The sequence below is a fragment of the Corvus cornix genome, chromosome 5 (assembly GCF_000738735.6).
Source record: "Corvus cornix cornix isolate S_Up_H32 chromosome 5, ASM73873v5, whole genome shotgun sequence".
Lineage (NCBI taxonomy): Eukaryota > Metazoa > Chordata > Aves > Passeriformes > Corvidae > Corvus > Corvus cornix.
In genome coordinates, this window is record NC_046335.1 from 59,586,733 (window position 1) to 59,603,304 (window position 16,572).

The window sequence follows — 16,572 nt, forward strand, 5'->3', positions numbered from 1 at the left end:
GAGGGGGTACCCCGAAGGGGACTCTGCTCTGCACCCCAATTGCTTTGGGGAATGTGAGAGAGAGGACGCTTTGCCTTCTCCCTCCATCTCCCAACACCTTTCCTTGCTGCAGACGTCGGGACAGAGAGCAGGCAGGAGCGATGCTGGAGGAAAACAACCCGCGAGCCAGCGCGGAGGAGAGCCCTGGGCTGCACAAAAGGTGCCTTGTTCCCCCTATGAGGCGGTCGGGCAGCACGTCCCCTCTCTCACCGGCGATGGAAAACTGAGCTCCAAGCACTCCTTCACTTCCCCTCGCCACCTTCAACTTTCCCATTGGGTACAAAATGTTCTCGGGAGCAGGAAACCCGAAGTTTAACACGTCCCTCCTGAGCTCTTGGTCGCCTTGCCCGGGGAGTGGGCGAAGGGTGCAGCCGCCCCCGGCGCTCCCGGGGCCACCGGCTCCTGGTTATACAGTAACCTGTTGCTCCGGGTCCCAGCTCCACCTCTCGCTGCCTCCACATCCCTCCCCTCCTCTCTCCTCTGCCAAGAAACCTCTGTCACCTGCTCTCAGACACTCGGGGCGAGCGGCACCAGGAGGAAAGGGCAGAGGGGAACCACAGCACGGGGACCCCAGGCCGGGCTGCCGGGTGGGCTCTGCCTCCCACTCCTTCAGCGCTCGGGGCACCGGGCTCACAGCCTGTGCAGGGAGGACAGGGAGCTTGGCTGCTGGAGAATGGCAGCAGGATTTAAGTAGGAGGGCACGGAAAACTGGGAGAGAACTCACGGGAGCTGAGCGAACTGCGGGAGACGAGAGCGGCTTCTCAGCACCGGTGAGTCCTTCTTTGCAAGCCCTAAAACTTGACATCCCCCTCCCCAGCTTTTATCCACTTCAAAAGTCTGTCTGATTCTGCTGTGGAGGGAGCACGGCTGGAGAGGGGCTGTGGCTGGGAGAACTATCAGTGTAGTTTTCTGTTGTTTTAGTTTAAAAAGATGAAAAAACGTACTTTTCCCAGCATTGTGTTTTCTGAGTTTGTTTCCCGTCCTGGTGATTCCCCACCAGGTGAGATCCAGTAGGTGGCACTTTCTTGGCAGCAAAATGTCCATTTGGCACAGAACGAGGCTTTTTTTCTGTTCGTAATGAAGTCTGGAGACGTAGCTTTGAGCAGCTGTTTGTTTGCAAACCTCGGGGTTTCCTCTTTTGGGGACATGTGTAGAACTTCTGGCCGTTCTCCGCCGGGCCCCTCAAGGACCTGCTGCTCTTGGTGGGTGAGATCTCCCTACCCCTGATCCTGGCAGGATTCACCACCCGATTTCAGCACGGAGGGAAGCTCGGAGCTGCCCTGTTCCCTCTCGTGACAGCTCTGCCTCCTGATGAGCTTTCATCCACGTTAACGAGTCACAGCATTCCTGTCCCCTTTCTCTTATTTTCCTGGAAAATGCTGGTGCAAACTCCACCGAGGACAAGGCTCAGGGACAAATGATGTGACCAACATTATTTTCAAATACTGGAAATAACTGTGACACAGCACAGTAGTAAAATCCGGTGACTGCCGCGCTGTAATTAGGGCAACAGGGAGTTAACACTTCTGTTGCTGGGCTGCTCCAAAAGCACGGATCAGATCCATCAGTAGCTGCTCATCCAGGAGTACCAGAGCTTGGCTGGGATGTGCCCCTAAAAAGGACTTTGTCTGAGGAAAAGATGTGACAGCCAGAGGCTCAGCCCCCAGCTGATACAGCAGGGACCCACACAGGGTTTCACCTGCGGATGCCACAGGCAGCAGCACATTCCTTGCTCTATTTTGCTCTGTGATCCGAGTTTTCAGTTGATTCTGTCCTTCACAGACAGAAAGGGTAGGCAGCAGTGCTGAATCAAGGAGCCCTTTAAAACAGGACTGGGAAGAGGGACTTGGGATTCACTGTGGGAAGGTGTCTTGTGAGAGGTCGTTGGTTGGCCCTGTTTAAAACAAAGGCTTGAACTGGTGTTTGGGACAACACTACAGCTCAGTTCCACTGTGGTCAGGCCTGCGTTGCTCCTGCTGGTGGTTTCCGTAGCTGAAGCCTTGGGAAGGCTGGCCAAGGAACTGGTGCTCTTCCAGCTGTATTCCAGCCCTCCAGGTGGTCTAGAGCAGGATCTACTCCACTGTACTCAGCAGGGCAGGGTGGGTTTGTCATATTATCATAGAGCTCAGAGGAACCGGGAGTGGTTTTAGGCACCTGAGGAAAAGTTTAGCACCAGCATTGTTGAACTGGCTGTTGGTGAAGTCCTGGGAAGGGAACAGCTGTGAGTGACGCTGGAGAACGGCTGTGACGTGCACACACCACTGGGAGCAGTTTGCCAAGACAAGCTTTGAGTCCTTGGCTTTCTGCCCCTCTGCCATCAACCCTGGTGTCAGGATGGGCACAGGCACCATGACAGAGGTGGGCAGCCTGGATGCTGCTCAGCACCAGCAGGAAATGTCTTCTGAGCCACAGGATAGGTATCGCAGGGACAGACAGAATGTGCCTTCAGTGCCCACCTTTGCTGACGGCAAACCACTCGCCATCAGTCGGAGTGACAAAGCCCAGCCCTGAGCCTGAAATAGCCCTGCAGATCCTAGGGCTCCATCTGCCCAACTCCCATGGATGGTGTCGAGGGTAGGACTACATGATCTCGAAGGTCTCTTCCAACCATGATGATTCTGTGAGGGACATTGCAGAGCAGATGCTGTCTGTGGTAATGTCACAGTAGCCACCATTTTGCCAGGCTATGACAAATTGTCATGGCTGCCTGCCTGGATTCATCCAAGGGCACGAAGAGACAGGGAGGGGTCGCACAGGAGGAACCCTGGCCTGCTTGCTCCACTCTGGTCATTCAACCGGGCTGTAGGTCCTGAGAGGAGACCCTGCTCGGGCATGGCTGCAGGTCCAAACCTGCCAGAGGTTTGCTGGCATCTGCCCCTGGATGAGATGGCTTGGAATGTGCTGGAAAACAAAATGCTTTTCACAGGCTCACAGGATCATTCTGGAACAGAAAGATTCAGAAGAGACACTAATGTGCTGTAGGACTTGGGAGGTTTCAGCCCTTGTAGCAAAAAAGAAAGGAGTGAAACAGGGAGAACAAATGCGTTGGCTTGCGTGGGCTTGAGAAACATCCATATGAAATAAATCCTGAGTGCGTGGGGAACTCTTGGAGTATTATTCCCAGAGGGCTGCAGCCGGGGGTGCTGACTCTCCGTCATACTCTTGGCTTTCTCCCTTCCATGCCATGGTCTCCCTGAAGTGCTGGGTCAGGGCAGGTTTGTGGTTTTGAAGAAGACTTTACGTTTTTGTCCTTGCATGGGGCTGGTCAGGGCTCATGACTCCTTTCCACGATGCAGTCAGCAGTGCTGCCCTTCCCTCTGGGGCGGACAGGAATGCACGGCCTTTAGCCTGCGAGTTTGGTGTCATTGGCAATAAAACAGTCACCCTTGGAAAATACTTGAGCCTAGCCTAGTGACCCCCAAGCAGAAGTGCCAAGTAAAGTCCACAGACTTCCTGGAGTGACAGGGATGATCTCCTGCACTGCGCTAGAGCTTTACCAGCAGCTCAGTATCTGCCTGGCATGGCAGCTCCCGTAGAGCACCGGCAGATCCAGCAGCACTTGGCTCTGCCAGCACAGCCTGCTGAACCACCTGTTTGGCCAAGGCTCAGAAAGTGCCCAGAAAAATACCCATCTGCCTGTCCAGGAGGTATTCATGTTTCCCACTCCAAGGGAGGGGAAGGGTGGTACTCCAGAAACCCTCTCTGCTCATCCACCCGCATTGTAGGAGAGTCCTTGCACCATCAGAAATGGTGCCAGGCACTGTACAACACCTGAGAGACGCAGGAGACAAGATCCAAGGAGGCCCAGGAGGCCTGAGAGCACAGTTTGGCTCTGGATCCCCACCTGCTGACAAGACCACAGTCAGGAATGGAGTAGAGCAGAAGGATTTTCATGGAGTGGGGAGGCTGTGAACAGTATCTCTGTCTGCTTGCAGTGGGTTTGAAAGGTCAAGCTCAGGGAAAAAAATGCTATCACCCATCCCTAAAATATTTAGGTGTCAAGAGGGAAAGGAAGGGGACCCAGGGAGAGCTGCTTCCACATGGACATGGCCGCCTCTGCACATAGGTGATGGTTTGTCTTTTCCCAAGGCAGCGAGAGTTTTCCTTTCTCCTGGGCTGGCGACAGTACCGCCTCCAAAATTGAAATGCACAATGCCAGGGGGGTAACCAAAAGAGTCCTGGCATTTTACTTCCTGGTAATCCAGATAAATTAGGAAGAATTGCAATTAAGAAGGGAGGGAAGGGTGTGTAGCTGAGCTGGACCGGTTTGGAGATATTTCCCATTCACCTGAACTGCAATTCCCCAGGAGAGCCCAGCTCTTGTTCCCATTATCCGAGTGCTCCCAAGGGCATTACTGCAACGTGCTTACTGCCACTGAGCATCTGCTGAGGAACAGAACAAAAGCTTCCAACCCCCGGGAAGAAGCGAGGAGTCACACTCTCTTTCTGCTCAGCTGCCCTGGGACCGGGACTGAAGTGCCCAGACAAGCTGCTGGGGCCCTGATTTGGTTGAAAGCACCAAGCGAGGCCTGGAGGTGCCTGTTCCTGCAGGCACAGTGGGATCAGGGGACCCTCACACGGCAAGAGGCTGATGGCAGGGGCTGGGCTGCTCCAGCCCATCTGGCACGGAGCTAGACCCTGCTTGGGATGCTCTGTGCCCTTACATCCATCCCTGCCTTCAGAGCAGGGCCCAAATCAACCCCTCTCACCAGCATCTCCCACGAAGGCTCTCCTTGTCCTGCTGAGACAGGCAAACACATCTCAAATGCGAGAAATCCTCATCTCCAGAGCCAGGGGTGCATTTCCCCCATCTAGTCCACACTTGGGGGTTCACCTGTAGAGGCATTAGCCCACCTATTTACCTCTTCTTTCCCACTCCCTGGACACTACCACAGCTTCTAGCAGCAATTTCAGCTGGAATGGAGGAGCTGAGCACCCTCAGGGTGATGGGATAGGATTTTGCAACAGCCTTGGCTGTCATGATGGGCAGGTGTGGCACAAATGAGCCCTCACGGCTCATGATCCTACAACCCAGCCTTGCCCCAGGTGAAGGCAGATCTTTCCATGGCTGATGGAACAGGAACACTCCACATTTGTGAGCTGGGGTCTTTCAGCACTGCCTTGGAATGGAACAAAAAATTCTTTCCTATTTTTGGTTTCTAGTTGGGACACTGACCCCCAGAAGCTTTTCATAATTCGAATTCAAGTTTAGTCCTTCCTGCTTCCTTTTTCATTTTTTCTTCTTCTGTCTTATCAGTCTCAACGTGTCCAGATTTATATCCTACAAAGGTAAAGTGCAGCCCATCCAAATGGCAATAAAGCAAAGTTCAGGCACCACAGCTGATTCAGAAAGTGAAATAGTGCTGCTGGTGGGATGGCGATTAGGATCGGGCTGAGTCAACACTACCCTCCCCCAGACTGTTTACACCTAACTTCCCTCTCTCTCAAGATGAACAGAAGTGGGAACCAGCTGGGAGCTGAGAATCTCTTCATGCCTTACAGGTGTTGGCTGCTGGAACCAGAGCTGACACCTAAAATCATGGGCAGCCCCAGGTTCCCTCACTGGCAAATACAAAATGAATCCCAAACCTGACCCACCTCACTGCTGTGGAAATGCCAGTGGCTTGTCCTAGTCAGTCACGCACTCCTCACTGCCACCATCAGGACTCCCTTGGGTCACTCCTTGTCCCACTGCTGCTGCCAGCCAGAACCTGACTCTGTGGACACAGACTCCTCCAAGTCCTCCAAACTTCTCCATGCACAAGGGCATGGAGTGACGGGACAAGGAGAAATGGCCTTAAGCTGAAGGAGGGTGGCTTTACATTAAATATTGGGAAGAAATTCTTCCCTGTGAGGGTGCTGAGGCCCTGGCACAGGTTGCCCAGAGAAGCTGTGGCTGCCCCATCCTTGGGAGTGTTCAAGGCCAGGCTGGACGGGGCTTGCAGCAACCTGGGATAGTGGAAAGCAGGGACAGGGCAGGTCCCTGTTCATGACAGGGAAATGGAACTTTTTCCAACCCAAACCAATCCATTTATGACATTATGATAAGTCACATTTGAGGCTTTCAGTGGTGACTGTATGGAGGCAAAAGAGTGACTTCGCTGTTGGTGCTGAGATAAACACAGAGGTGTCCATTTGCCTGAGCCTGAGATAATAATTTCATCAGTAAATTCACTTCATAAAAACACCAGGGAGAGGAGAAGAGAGAAAGGTAATTGCACCCACGATATCCCTTAATAAATCATAGGCTGGAGCCTACTCTCATTCCTGACACTACTGCCTCTTAATTATAGCTGTGTTCAGCTGAGGAGACAGAGGAGGAGTGCCAGGCTCTATGCAGAAGGGAGCACTAATTAAAACCTCTTTTCTCTGGGAAGATATTAATGTCTTCCTCTGGGGCAGAAGCGAATGGCCTTGTTTGTGGCCATTCCCGCGAGTTAACCTGTAACTCTGACTTTCACCCAGCCAGGCAGTTCGTCCTGCTTTCGGTACTTGGTGCTCCCAGCATTGCTTCTGGGCTGAGATACGGGACTTTCAAAAGCCCTTGAAAAAGGAAGAGGAATAACATGTACCCAGGCAGACTGTGCAGGTGTGGAGGTAAGGTTAGGTAGTAGGGTTGGCTCCTCAGTCCAGGTACACTGACCACAAAAGGGACTGCCCCTTGATATGTGACACAGGCAGGATTTCTGTGATGGAGAGGGTATCCCAGACTGCACCCAAACAAATCCTCTCATTTGAGTTACGTGGACTTTAACAGGCTTGATCCTGTTCCCCACGAGAAGAGAGTCCCGTCCGTCAGGCTGGTGGGGGAAGGAGTCTTGTACCACCAGGCACCTGCACGCCAGCATCTCTGCCTGATCTCCTGATGGCTTTGGGACCTGGGCATGCAGGCAGGTGGATTCCTGATTCACCTCTTTTTCCAGCTCAGGAGAACAGAAACCCTGCCAAACTGTGGGAGGGGAGTGGTACATCTGGGCCATGGAAATGACAGTTTGATCCATTGAAGTCAAAGGGCTGATTCTGTGATTCTATCTATTTATTCTGTGTTTCCATGATTCCCGAAGAGAATCTCCAGCTGCCCCTGCAGAGTTTCCATAGCAGGGAACCCAACTGGTGAAGGAAGGCTCTAGTCCAGCATCCAGGCACATGCCTACTCCAACCTGGCATTCAAGCCATAGTCAAAACACAAGGAAAATATTGGGTTGGATTTTTCCACCTTTTTTTTTTGCAATAGAAGGTGCAGGGCAGGAGTGTGAAAGTGGCATGAAAGGCTCTCAGGGATAACTCCAAGACTGTCAGGTGTGCTGTGAGTTGCTGCTGCTTGGAAAATAAGTTGATAAAGTTTTAGCAGCTAAAAGAAAGGCAGAAAAGCTGCGCCTCTGTCAGAGAAGCTGCTGCACGGAGCGAGGCAGGAGCAGGTTCAACAGGATAAATTGAGAGCAAATGTACCAGAGCTGTGCTCATAGCTGGTCTCTGCCAGAACCAGCAGGTAACACCCAAGGTGTGGCTGGGCCATCGGCTGCCTGAGCAATCTCTTGACAAGGAAGCACCTCTTGCCACTGCTGCATCTGCTCCAGGCTTAAAAACAAACCAGGAACAGCCCCTATGTCTGTTACTTCAGCCATGAAACTTCCAGTGTTCTTCAGCATGGGAGAGGGACACTGAGGTGCTGCTCTCCTTGAGATCTGTGCTACAGCCTATGGCACAGAGACAGGGAATGAGGGAACAGCTGCTTCCTGCTGACAGAGCTGGGGGGCATCCTATGAAACCAGCAGCTGGCGAGTGCAGCATAAACAAAAGGAGGTGGCTGAGAACACCCTGCAGAGCCGAGCACAGAGCATCTTGCCACAGGCCATTCAGGATGTCTAAGGTTTACACAGCTTGGCCAAAAGCTGGAGAAATTCAGGGATGGAAAAGGGTACCAGGAGCTCTTCACTCCCATTGCTGGGGGCTGGGAAAATTTGCAGAGAGGCGTCCCGTGCTCCTGTCCTGTTCCTGGCTTCTCCTCCAGGTATCCATGAGTGCTGCAGCCATGTGTGCCCCAACCTGCTACCAAGCAGAACTGAGGGCAGGTGATGGGAGAGGCGATGGACCACCCCACATCCAGGCAGCTGTCCCTGGTTCCTCTGAGCCAAGGGGAGGATGGAAGGGAGGAGAGGAGCTCTGGCCTCAGTGACTGCTCAGCAGAAGGAAACATTGTACAGGTTTAGTCACAGCCCAGGAAGGGAGGCCTGAAACCAGCCAGGCAGCCAAAGCCCTGCCACAGCCACGGGCAAACTAAACCAGACAGGTCCCAGAACATCTGCTTCACACTTGGCACGAGCCTTAAGACACTCCTGCTCCCTGCCTGCCAACACCTGGTGAGCAAACAGTCAGGTGAGAAGGACGATGTGAAGCAGGAGAAAGTTGCAGGGGAGATCGGAGCTGCCACCATCCTTGGCAGTCCCTGGTATTTTCCCGGAGCTGCCTCCGACACGATCCGCCCTTGCCAGCTGCCTGTGGCTGCCAGGGTGCTGCTCAGAGAGGCCGTGCTCCAATCCAGTGCCACGTGGGTGATGGGCACGCAGGTTCTTCTCTAGGAATCCTGTCCCAACAACTCAAGCTAAAGGAGCATTTGGGTAGCTCATGATATCCCTGAGCATCCATGAGCTCAGCAGCAGGCCCCTGGGGCAGGATTCAGGAACACCTGGCTGGGGAGCACCAGGAACAGCCCTTTATCCTTCCCAAACCACAGGTATTCCTGTGCTCTCAGGGCTGCCTGCCCCTTCCTTCAGAATGACCTTCCCAGAATATGCCAGGTTCTCCAGTGTGCATGCTTAGGCACAATTCTGCTTCTGACAATTTTCTCTGCTCCAGAGGGGACCCATAAACCTGTGGCTCATTTAAGGATCAGACCCTAATGACAGTCAGACCAGCAAGGAGAGTTCAGTGTTTTAAACCCCAGGTCACGGTAAGCACCACCTGGCTCCCCTTTGGCTGCTCGAGCATCCACGTGGCCTGTGTTGGACCCACTGCGTGCCAACAGCCCTGATCCTTCCACACACACCTTGCCCACCTGGCATAAAAGGGCTTTATTGCTCCTTTCCCCCTCTCCTCTCAGGATTGCAAGGTTATCTGGGCCACAAGGGACCTCAGGAGGTCTCCAGTCCAACCTGAAGCAGGGTCAGCTCTGAAATCAGAACAGGCTGCACAGTTCACTCCTGCTGTTCTTGAAAATCTCCAAGAATGAGATGGCACAACCTCTCTGGGCAAACCTGTTCCACAGTGCTGTGATTCCCACAGCAGAAACCCTCTCTTCATGTGCCCTGCACAGCTTTAGCCTTTTGGGACTGGAAATCTCTGCACCAAAGACCCTGTGGGCACACAGGAGTGGCCAAGGAAGCCTTTCCTCTTTAAGGCGCTGCAGGAAACTCTTCTCTCCCCTTCCCAGCCCTGGAATCAGTCTGGCTCCTCCTAGGCCAGCTCAGACTCCCATCCCAGCCTCTGCAGGGACCAATTGTGTGCTTTTTCCTCCTCGCCCTCGCAAGAGATTAATTTTTTTTTTTTGTGGCAAGATTGTTAAAACATTTCTGCACCGCAAGATTAGAAACTGCCATTTGAATTATTTTGATAAACCCAGCCTCACACATCCTTCTATTCTATACAAAACAAAGGGCAAAGGGAATGGGGTTTATTTTGGTTTTGGAATGATCTCTCCTGGGACTGTTCTGGTCACTGGGTAACTGGATGTTCAGGCTGCAAAACCCTCCTGTGGTCTCATCAACCCAGTGATTTCCTGTGACTGTACATCTTGTCTTCTGACCCCAGAATCCTTCAGCTGGTTGGGTTGAGTATTTTGAAGCAGAACATGTTTTGTACCAGCAATGAATATTGTGGTTCCTATAAGGACTCTGTGAAAATCCAGAAATCTCAGCATTTTGCATGCAAAATGAATCAATGATGGGCAGCAAAAGTTCCTTTGGATGAACCCCCATTTCTGCCTTTCAGAGGTGACTGGTAAGGGATAGATCACCATTTTTCCATTTATAATTTTATCTACCATGATAATATATATGAAAATACCAACCACAGAAGGAAATAGCTACATTAGACTACTACTCAAAAAGCTCAAGTGATGTTGTCAGACCAAAATCTGATCTGAGCCCTGCCACATCTCTGGGAGCCACCACTGAGCTGGTTAAACTGGTGTCAGGCTGTTTTCCTGCAGTGACACTCAGAGCTGAGTTCCCATGTGCCAAGTTTTAGCTCAAATGAATTGTTACAAATGGCCAAAAATACCCGGACAGGATATGAGTAGGAAGCACAAAATAGGATGGGAAGAGATGGCAATGAATGTTGTCATGATTAGCTTAAAAAGGCTGGGAAAGCCTTAAATATCAACTGGGATTTTAAAGAGATGAATCTCCTGCCTTAAATCTTCTGCCCCACCCTCCCATCAAAAAGCCTGGGGTGAGTTTTACAACAGGAAATAAAAATTGCTGATGCTTCCCAAGCCCCAAGCCCCTACTGCTGTGGGCAGAGATTTGGAACAGGAGCAGAGTGGAATAGCTCCTCACTGGTATAGGCAGAGGGAGATGGGTTGCAGCCCTCTCCCTTTCTTTGAGGAAAGATAGGATGCTGTGACCTTCCTACACAGGCAGAGAAGGATTTTTAGTTCAGATTGACCAATTACTTGGTGCAGATTTACCAATCCTCATCTAACCCCAGAGACTTTGAGCTGACATTGCTGGAGACAAACTGAAGCTAAGCGTGGCCCCAAAGTGGCTCTCAGCCTAATAACAGCTTTTCTCTGCTGGAGAAAAAAGCTCTTGGCACACCAACTGCCCTGCTACATGCCTGAATTTCTGCCAGGGAAGTGAATCAGCATTTCAGGGAGTGACCAAAAATGCCCTTCCTTTAGGAGGAGGTGGTGGAAAGGTCCCTTGGATCTCAGCAGCTCTGTCTTGCTCATGAACCAGTCAGCATGGGGGAGTGCACTGACAAACAAGACTCCCTCTGCTCCTCCCGAGGGGGTGAGGGACCAGCCACATCCCCCAGCTTTGCTTGATGCATTTCAGCCCAGTTTGGGCTGGCAGTAGCCAGGCAAGGATGGTCAGGTGTATCATGCTCCACCTGGGGCTAAAGGTTGGGAATTACTGTGGAAAATGAATTTGCCTGCCAAATGCATCTGCTAGGTTTTACAGCTGTCCTGTTAAGAGGTAAGGAAGCAGGAATGCTGAGGCTGGCTCGTAGGGATTGCACAGGATTGATGCGAGGAGGGTGCCGTGTACTTACACGTTACAGCAATCATTTAATGAAAATTAAGACACTCGAATGATTAGGTCAAACAGCGAAGCCAATCTGTCCCCTACCTGCACACCCACACCTGGTGAGAAATGACTGATCCCCACCAGACAAACCAGGACCACCCAGGGGATATCAGCATGGTCCCTGTTGGACCAGGCAGCTTTGAAGCTTCTGAAAGAAGCATTTTTGCTGTGGGTGCTTTGCATAAACACAGTACCACCTTCCAGCCCTGAGCTTTGTTCCTTGAAATCCGAGCATGACAAACACCACTCTGCTGTGCTTCTCTCCATCAGAACTATGACATTACTGCGGGAAGCAGCAGGGACGCAACAGGAACCCTCACAACTCCATCCCAGCTTTAGCTCATCCTCACAGAATCTGGGATGGTTTGGGTTGGAAGGGACCGTAAGGACCATCCAACTCACCCCCTGCCATGGGCAGGGACACCTTGCCTTAGACCAGGTTGCTCCAAGCCCCGTCCAACCTGGCCATGGACACTTCCAGGGATGGGCAGTCCACAACCACCATTGGTGCCAGCCTTTCACCGAGTCTCCCAGCTGTTCCACAAATGCCTTCAAGCTTGGAAAAGCCATCAGAGAAATATTCCAGCTCTACAGGAGGTGCACGTGAGGAACAGCTGTGGGAGCTGGTGCCTGCAGCCAGGGACATGAGCACACAGCCCGTTTCAGGATTTTGGTGTTTTGCCTGAACACAGAGGCAATTCAATGCCCTGCTCCAGTCTGGGCTCAGCCGTTATCTGTCCTGCTCTGGAATATGACACACACAGGCAGAGTCACTCCCTATTTTTACTGGCCTGATCTCTGAGTCCTGATTTTTACACAGAGCAAAGAAAAAGCTTCCCTTTCATCAATAGTGTGAAATCCTTCCCATGTTTAAAAATCACAGCTTTAAACCCCTTGCTGCTGGTGATCCAGTGCCCAGAGTACAGCACCAGGCTGGGAAAAGGGGATAGTTTTTGGGGGTTGTGGGGTGAATAAGGATGCAGGGCAGAGAAACCTTCAGCATGACAACCACCAGTGCTTTCTTCAGCAAACTTTTTGGATACCAGGCATGCTACACTCACAGGTCCTGGCAGCACTGGAGCCATTCAGCCCTTCCCTTGCATCCTGCCCAGACAGTCCCACGGCCAGCTCTGGCCTCCCACAGCTCCTTGGCTCCCACCTCCCAGAAGCTGGGTGGTGCTAAGGACAGGATTAGCTCACAGAAGGTGTGGGCACAAAACAAAAACAGGACAGAGGGAAAAAGCTACAAAATTCCACACAACACTCCTCTCTTCCCAGGAAGCCAAGGAAACACATAATGCTGGTTTTTCTTCCTGGGGAGTACAAGTGACTCACATGACACTTTCTACCAGTTGGGTAGTTTTGAACTGGGGTCTTTTAATTTAAACCGTTTAATAAGCTTTTATGTAAGGATGCTCATCCATCTCCCTCCACCTTTCCAAAAGCATCCATTAATATTTAATGCGCTGTTCCTGGGCCTGGCTCCCCAGCTTTCTAAACTGCAGCCCAAGCATAGATAATGCTCACCTTGGAACCCCTGGCAAGACACACAGCAAGTCCAAACCTGCTCCCTGTTTTCCTTCCATCCAGCTTCTGCAGAATTCCTCCAACAGAGAGGAAAAATGTAAATCCAGGAGCTGAGACTCGGCACCAGGACTCTGCAAACAAGTCTTTCGGAGGGGTACTGGAGCCAGCTTCCAGTTTTTTTCCAAGATCTTGGAGACTGTGGCTATTCGTGCATTTTCCCTGGGTATTTATAGAGCAGGGTGCTGTCTAGACTTGCTTTTGGTTGTAGTTCTGGGAGGAAGGTTTTATTTTCTGGCAGGAATATGAAAGCTCCTCATTTTAGGTTCAGATCTTTCCTTTCCCACTCCAGCCTGTGGGCACCAAGGGCCTCCAGTGCTGCTGGACTCCAGACTGGGACCTAAATTAAGGTCTGTCTGCGGATCACCATGGACACATTCCCTCTCTAGGTAGCTCATGAATCTCCCATCAGGAATCTGTAAATACTGGCACTTTTGCTCTGTTAGTGCCAGTTTGTGTTTCTGAGCTCCCAAGGCTCCATTTCAGCCCCTTGGAGACCAACAGTAAATCCAGATGGGATTCAAAGGTGGGCCAGGGTCCACCAAAGCTGGTATGGGGATGGCTGTAGGTCTGAGATGCCTCAGTCCAAAAGAGCTGCTGCCACTTCTGCCGTGCAGCCTGAAGAACACTTGGTTCCTCTCTGCCCAGACCTGTTGGGCTGGGTTATATTTATCCAGGTGCTCGTCTTCCGGAGAATCTCCACAATGTGAACAATTTGATGTGCAGAACAGGGAGTGTTTCCTCCAGACACCTGGCAGGTTGTACCTGGGGACTGCCTCTGCTGGAACACGGCACGTGCCACGCACACCCCAGAGCTCCACACACACACGCCCCTCTTCCATAGGCTTATGTCTTTCCAAAGGGATTCATGATCCTGAGTAGGTCTGCCACTGTAAAGATAACTTGAAAGGGTGGAAGAAGGAAAAAACCAGAGGACTTGCCACTTTCCCAGACTTGGGGTGTTGTGAAGGCATCTCAAACAACACAGATAACAATGGGGACTCCTATGGCCACCAGAGTCTCCAGGCGGTGTCATCTGGATGTGTTCCCCTTTCCGAAGCAGGAATCATCACCATTAAAACAGAGTGGTGAGGTTCTGACTTGGTCAACCAAGGCCTGATTTTGCAAATTTTTGGAAATTTTGGATGGGACAAGATCCTGGCTTGCTTCTCCATGGAGAAACAACAACCTGTTCCTCTGTTTGGCTGTCAGCCTCTCTGCTCTGGCTTTGCATTTCCTGATGCTTTCTGACTAACCCAAATATTATTTTTTTTTATGAGTGCATGTTCCTGGCAGAGACCCTGAGTTTCTCCTGGTGAGCCCTGAAGCCATCCTTACGGGCAGGTTCAGAAAAGCAACTAAAAGCAGGAGAAGGGTGGTTCCAGGAGGCTGGACTGGGAGACCAGAGACCCATGTGAAGTTCTCAAGTCAACCACAGGCTCACAGGGTCCCTCTCACAACCGCATTGAGAGATCTAAACCAGTTTGTGTGAATTTAGGACTCTTGATGCCTCATGAGGAGCCCTGAGCACACATATCCCAGTGCCTCACTAATGCCCGAAAGCTGTTTTGTTTGTGGATTGATGTGAGATTGTGGCCTTCCCTACCTGCCAGCTCCTTCCATACCATCAGAGAGGGTAGGATGGATTGTGGGAGCTGGTGGGATACTCCCAGGGGCTGGGAGAGCTGTCTGGAGCAGGAACAGTGCAGGACATGCACACCACAGTGCCTGTGCTCCCTTTGCTCTCCTGTGAGTCCAAACAGCCCAAGCTTTGCAGCACAGCCCATCAAACAGCTTTCTCCAGACTGACACTCCCATAGGAAAACATCCAGCAGCCCTAACAGACGGCACTTTGTGGGCCTGGGAAGTCTAAGAGATAACATCGTGTGGTGGCCAGCTCATGTTTCTCCCTGACGCTTTATGTTACTCCCCAAGGCTGCTGCCAACCCAGCATTTCTGCCTGGCCCATACCCCTGGCGCAGGATACACGCACAGACAGCAGGGTTACACTGGACCCCTCACTCCGGGCAGGACCCCTGGGAGCGTTTCCATCCCAGGGATCTCACCAGCGCCCAAGCGCCTTCACCTCTCGGTGCAGAGAGTCCCTTCACCATGGCTGATGGGCAATTCGGAAGTCCTGTTGCCCCAGACAGATTTCGGTGGGATGACTGATGGAAACACAGACAAGGTCTGTTAGAACTGGGTTAGAACATGCTTGGAAAAACTTGTTTTTACTCCTAGGTCACTTAGCTTAAGGTTTTTGGGGGTTTTGCCATATTCTTCTTCTGTTCCAGCAAAAACTGTTCTGTTTTGACCAGCGTAAGTCCCTGCTGCTACAATCACATCCTAATATTCTCTGATACCAACGAACCCAGTCTGAGTCTTAAAGGTCTTAGACCCATGAAGAGAAAAAACCACAAACACCAGATGCTGCTGTTATTAACAGTGATGATAATAATAATAGCCCTAAAAACCCCACTAGTATTTCACATTTGCAAGCTGTCCAATCTTTAGCCAAATCCAGAATTTTTCATGTCCTTTCCATGCCCTGTAAGAAGTCTGACCACAGCAGATAAGGGAGAACTATACCTAACAAAACCAAAATAGAACAATAGCCGAGATCAGCCCAGAGAGGAGAAGAGATGTTACTCTTTCCCTTCACAAAGTGCTTCTCCACCCTTGGAGAAGAGGGATCTATGTCACAGCTCCCTCTTCAAAGAGACTCAGAGAAAGCCAAAACAATGCATGGCCAGCTTCCATTTGCTATTAAAGTACAGAAATGTGGTGCAGACAATGCCAGGCTCCTGTCATGGCTCCGTGTGTCTTCGGGAGGATATCTGATCTCCAAGGATAAGACTGGCTAGAAAGTTAGGGAGTGGGATTTCCTGTGCTTTAAAGTACAACATATCTTCACCCACCTTCATGGCCTTCAGCACTGATTTGTGCTGGCCTTCCTAAGTCCCTCTGGGACCTCCTGGCCTGGGCCAGATCAAGGTACCAGGCTTTAGCCATGCAGTTTAGCTTCCCTGCAGCTGCTCCAGCAGCAGCGGACAGAATTTGAGCCTGCTGTAGCTCCTGGAGTCCCTGTCCCATTCCACACCATACACATGTGCAAGGCTTAGCTGCCTTGCTTGGTGACCCATGCAGAGCCAGTGCCCTGCACCAGCAAAGGGGCAGGTGATGGTCTTGAAATTGGCTTTGATTAGGCTGAGTCAAAAGCGACACCTGCACAGCCACACACTGTGTGGTGACATTTGCGTCTCGTCTCCCTCCTTACGCTCATCCCGCTGTGGAAGGAGGAGGCAGCAGCCACACCTGCTGGGAGATAAGAGGGAGCTGAGAACCCTCTAATCAGGGCAGGGAGAAGACAACATCTGGCTGAGGCTGCAGACTGTGGGAGCTCTTAAGGATGTTCCCAAGGGGAGAGAGAACCTAGGGAAGGCTAGCCCACAGCTTCATCTCTCATGTCTTCGGCTCTGTCCACATTTCAGGTGAAGTGCTCTTAGCCCTCCTTCACCTTTCGCAAGCCCAGCTGTCTCTTGATTTAGCAGATTAATTAGAAAGTCTCCAACCCCTTAGAAATGTGCCCTTCCCCCTTGCAATCTTCCAGTTCGGATTCAATTAATATCAGGCGATTGAG

At 51.5% G+C, this 16,572-nt stretch overlaps 1 protein-coding gene across 1 annotated transcript in view; it reads left to right on the forward strand.

The window, feature by feature from the left end:
- Positions 1-496: 496 nt before the first annotated feature.
- EPS8L2 (EPS8 like 2) overlaps positions 497-16,572 on the forward strand; it is a 39,720-nt gene continuing 23,644 nt past the window's right edge. Inside the window, exon 1 of the mRNA XM_039553150.1 lies at positions 497-809. The gene's annotated coding sequence lies outside the window, so the exon portion shown is untranslated. The remainder of the gene's footprint in view (positions 810-16,572) is intronic.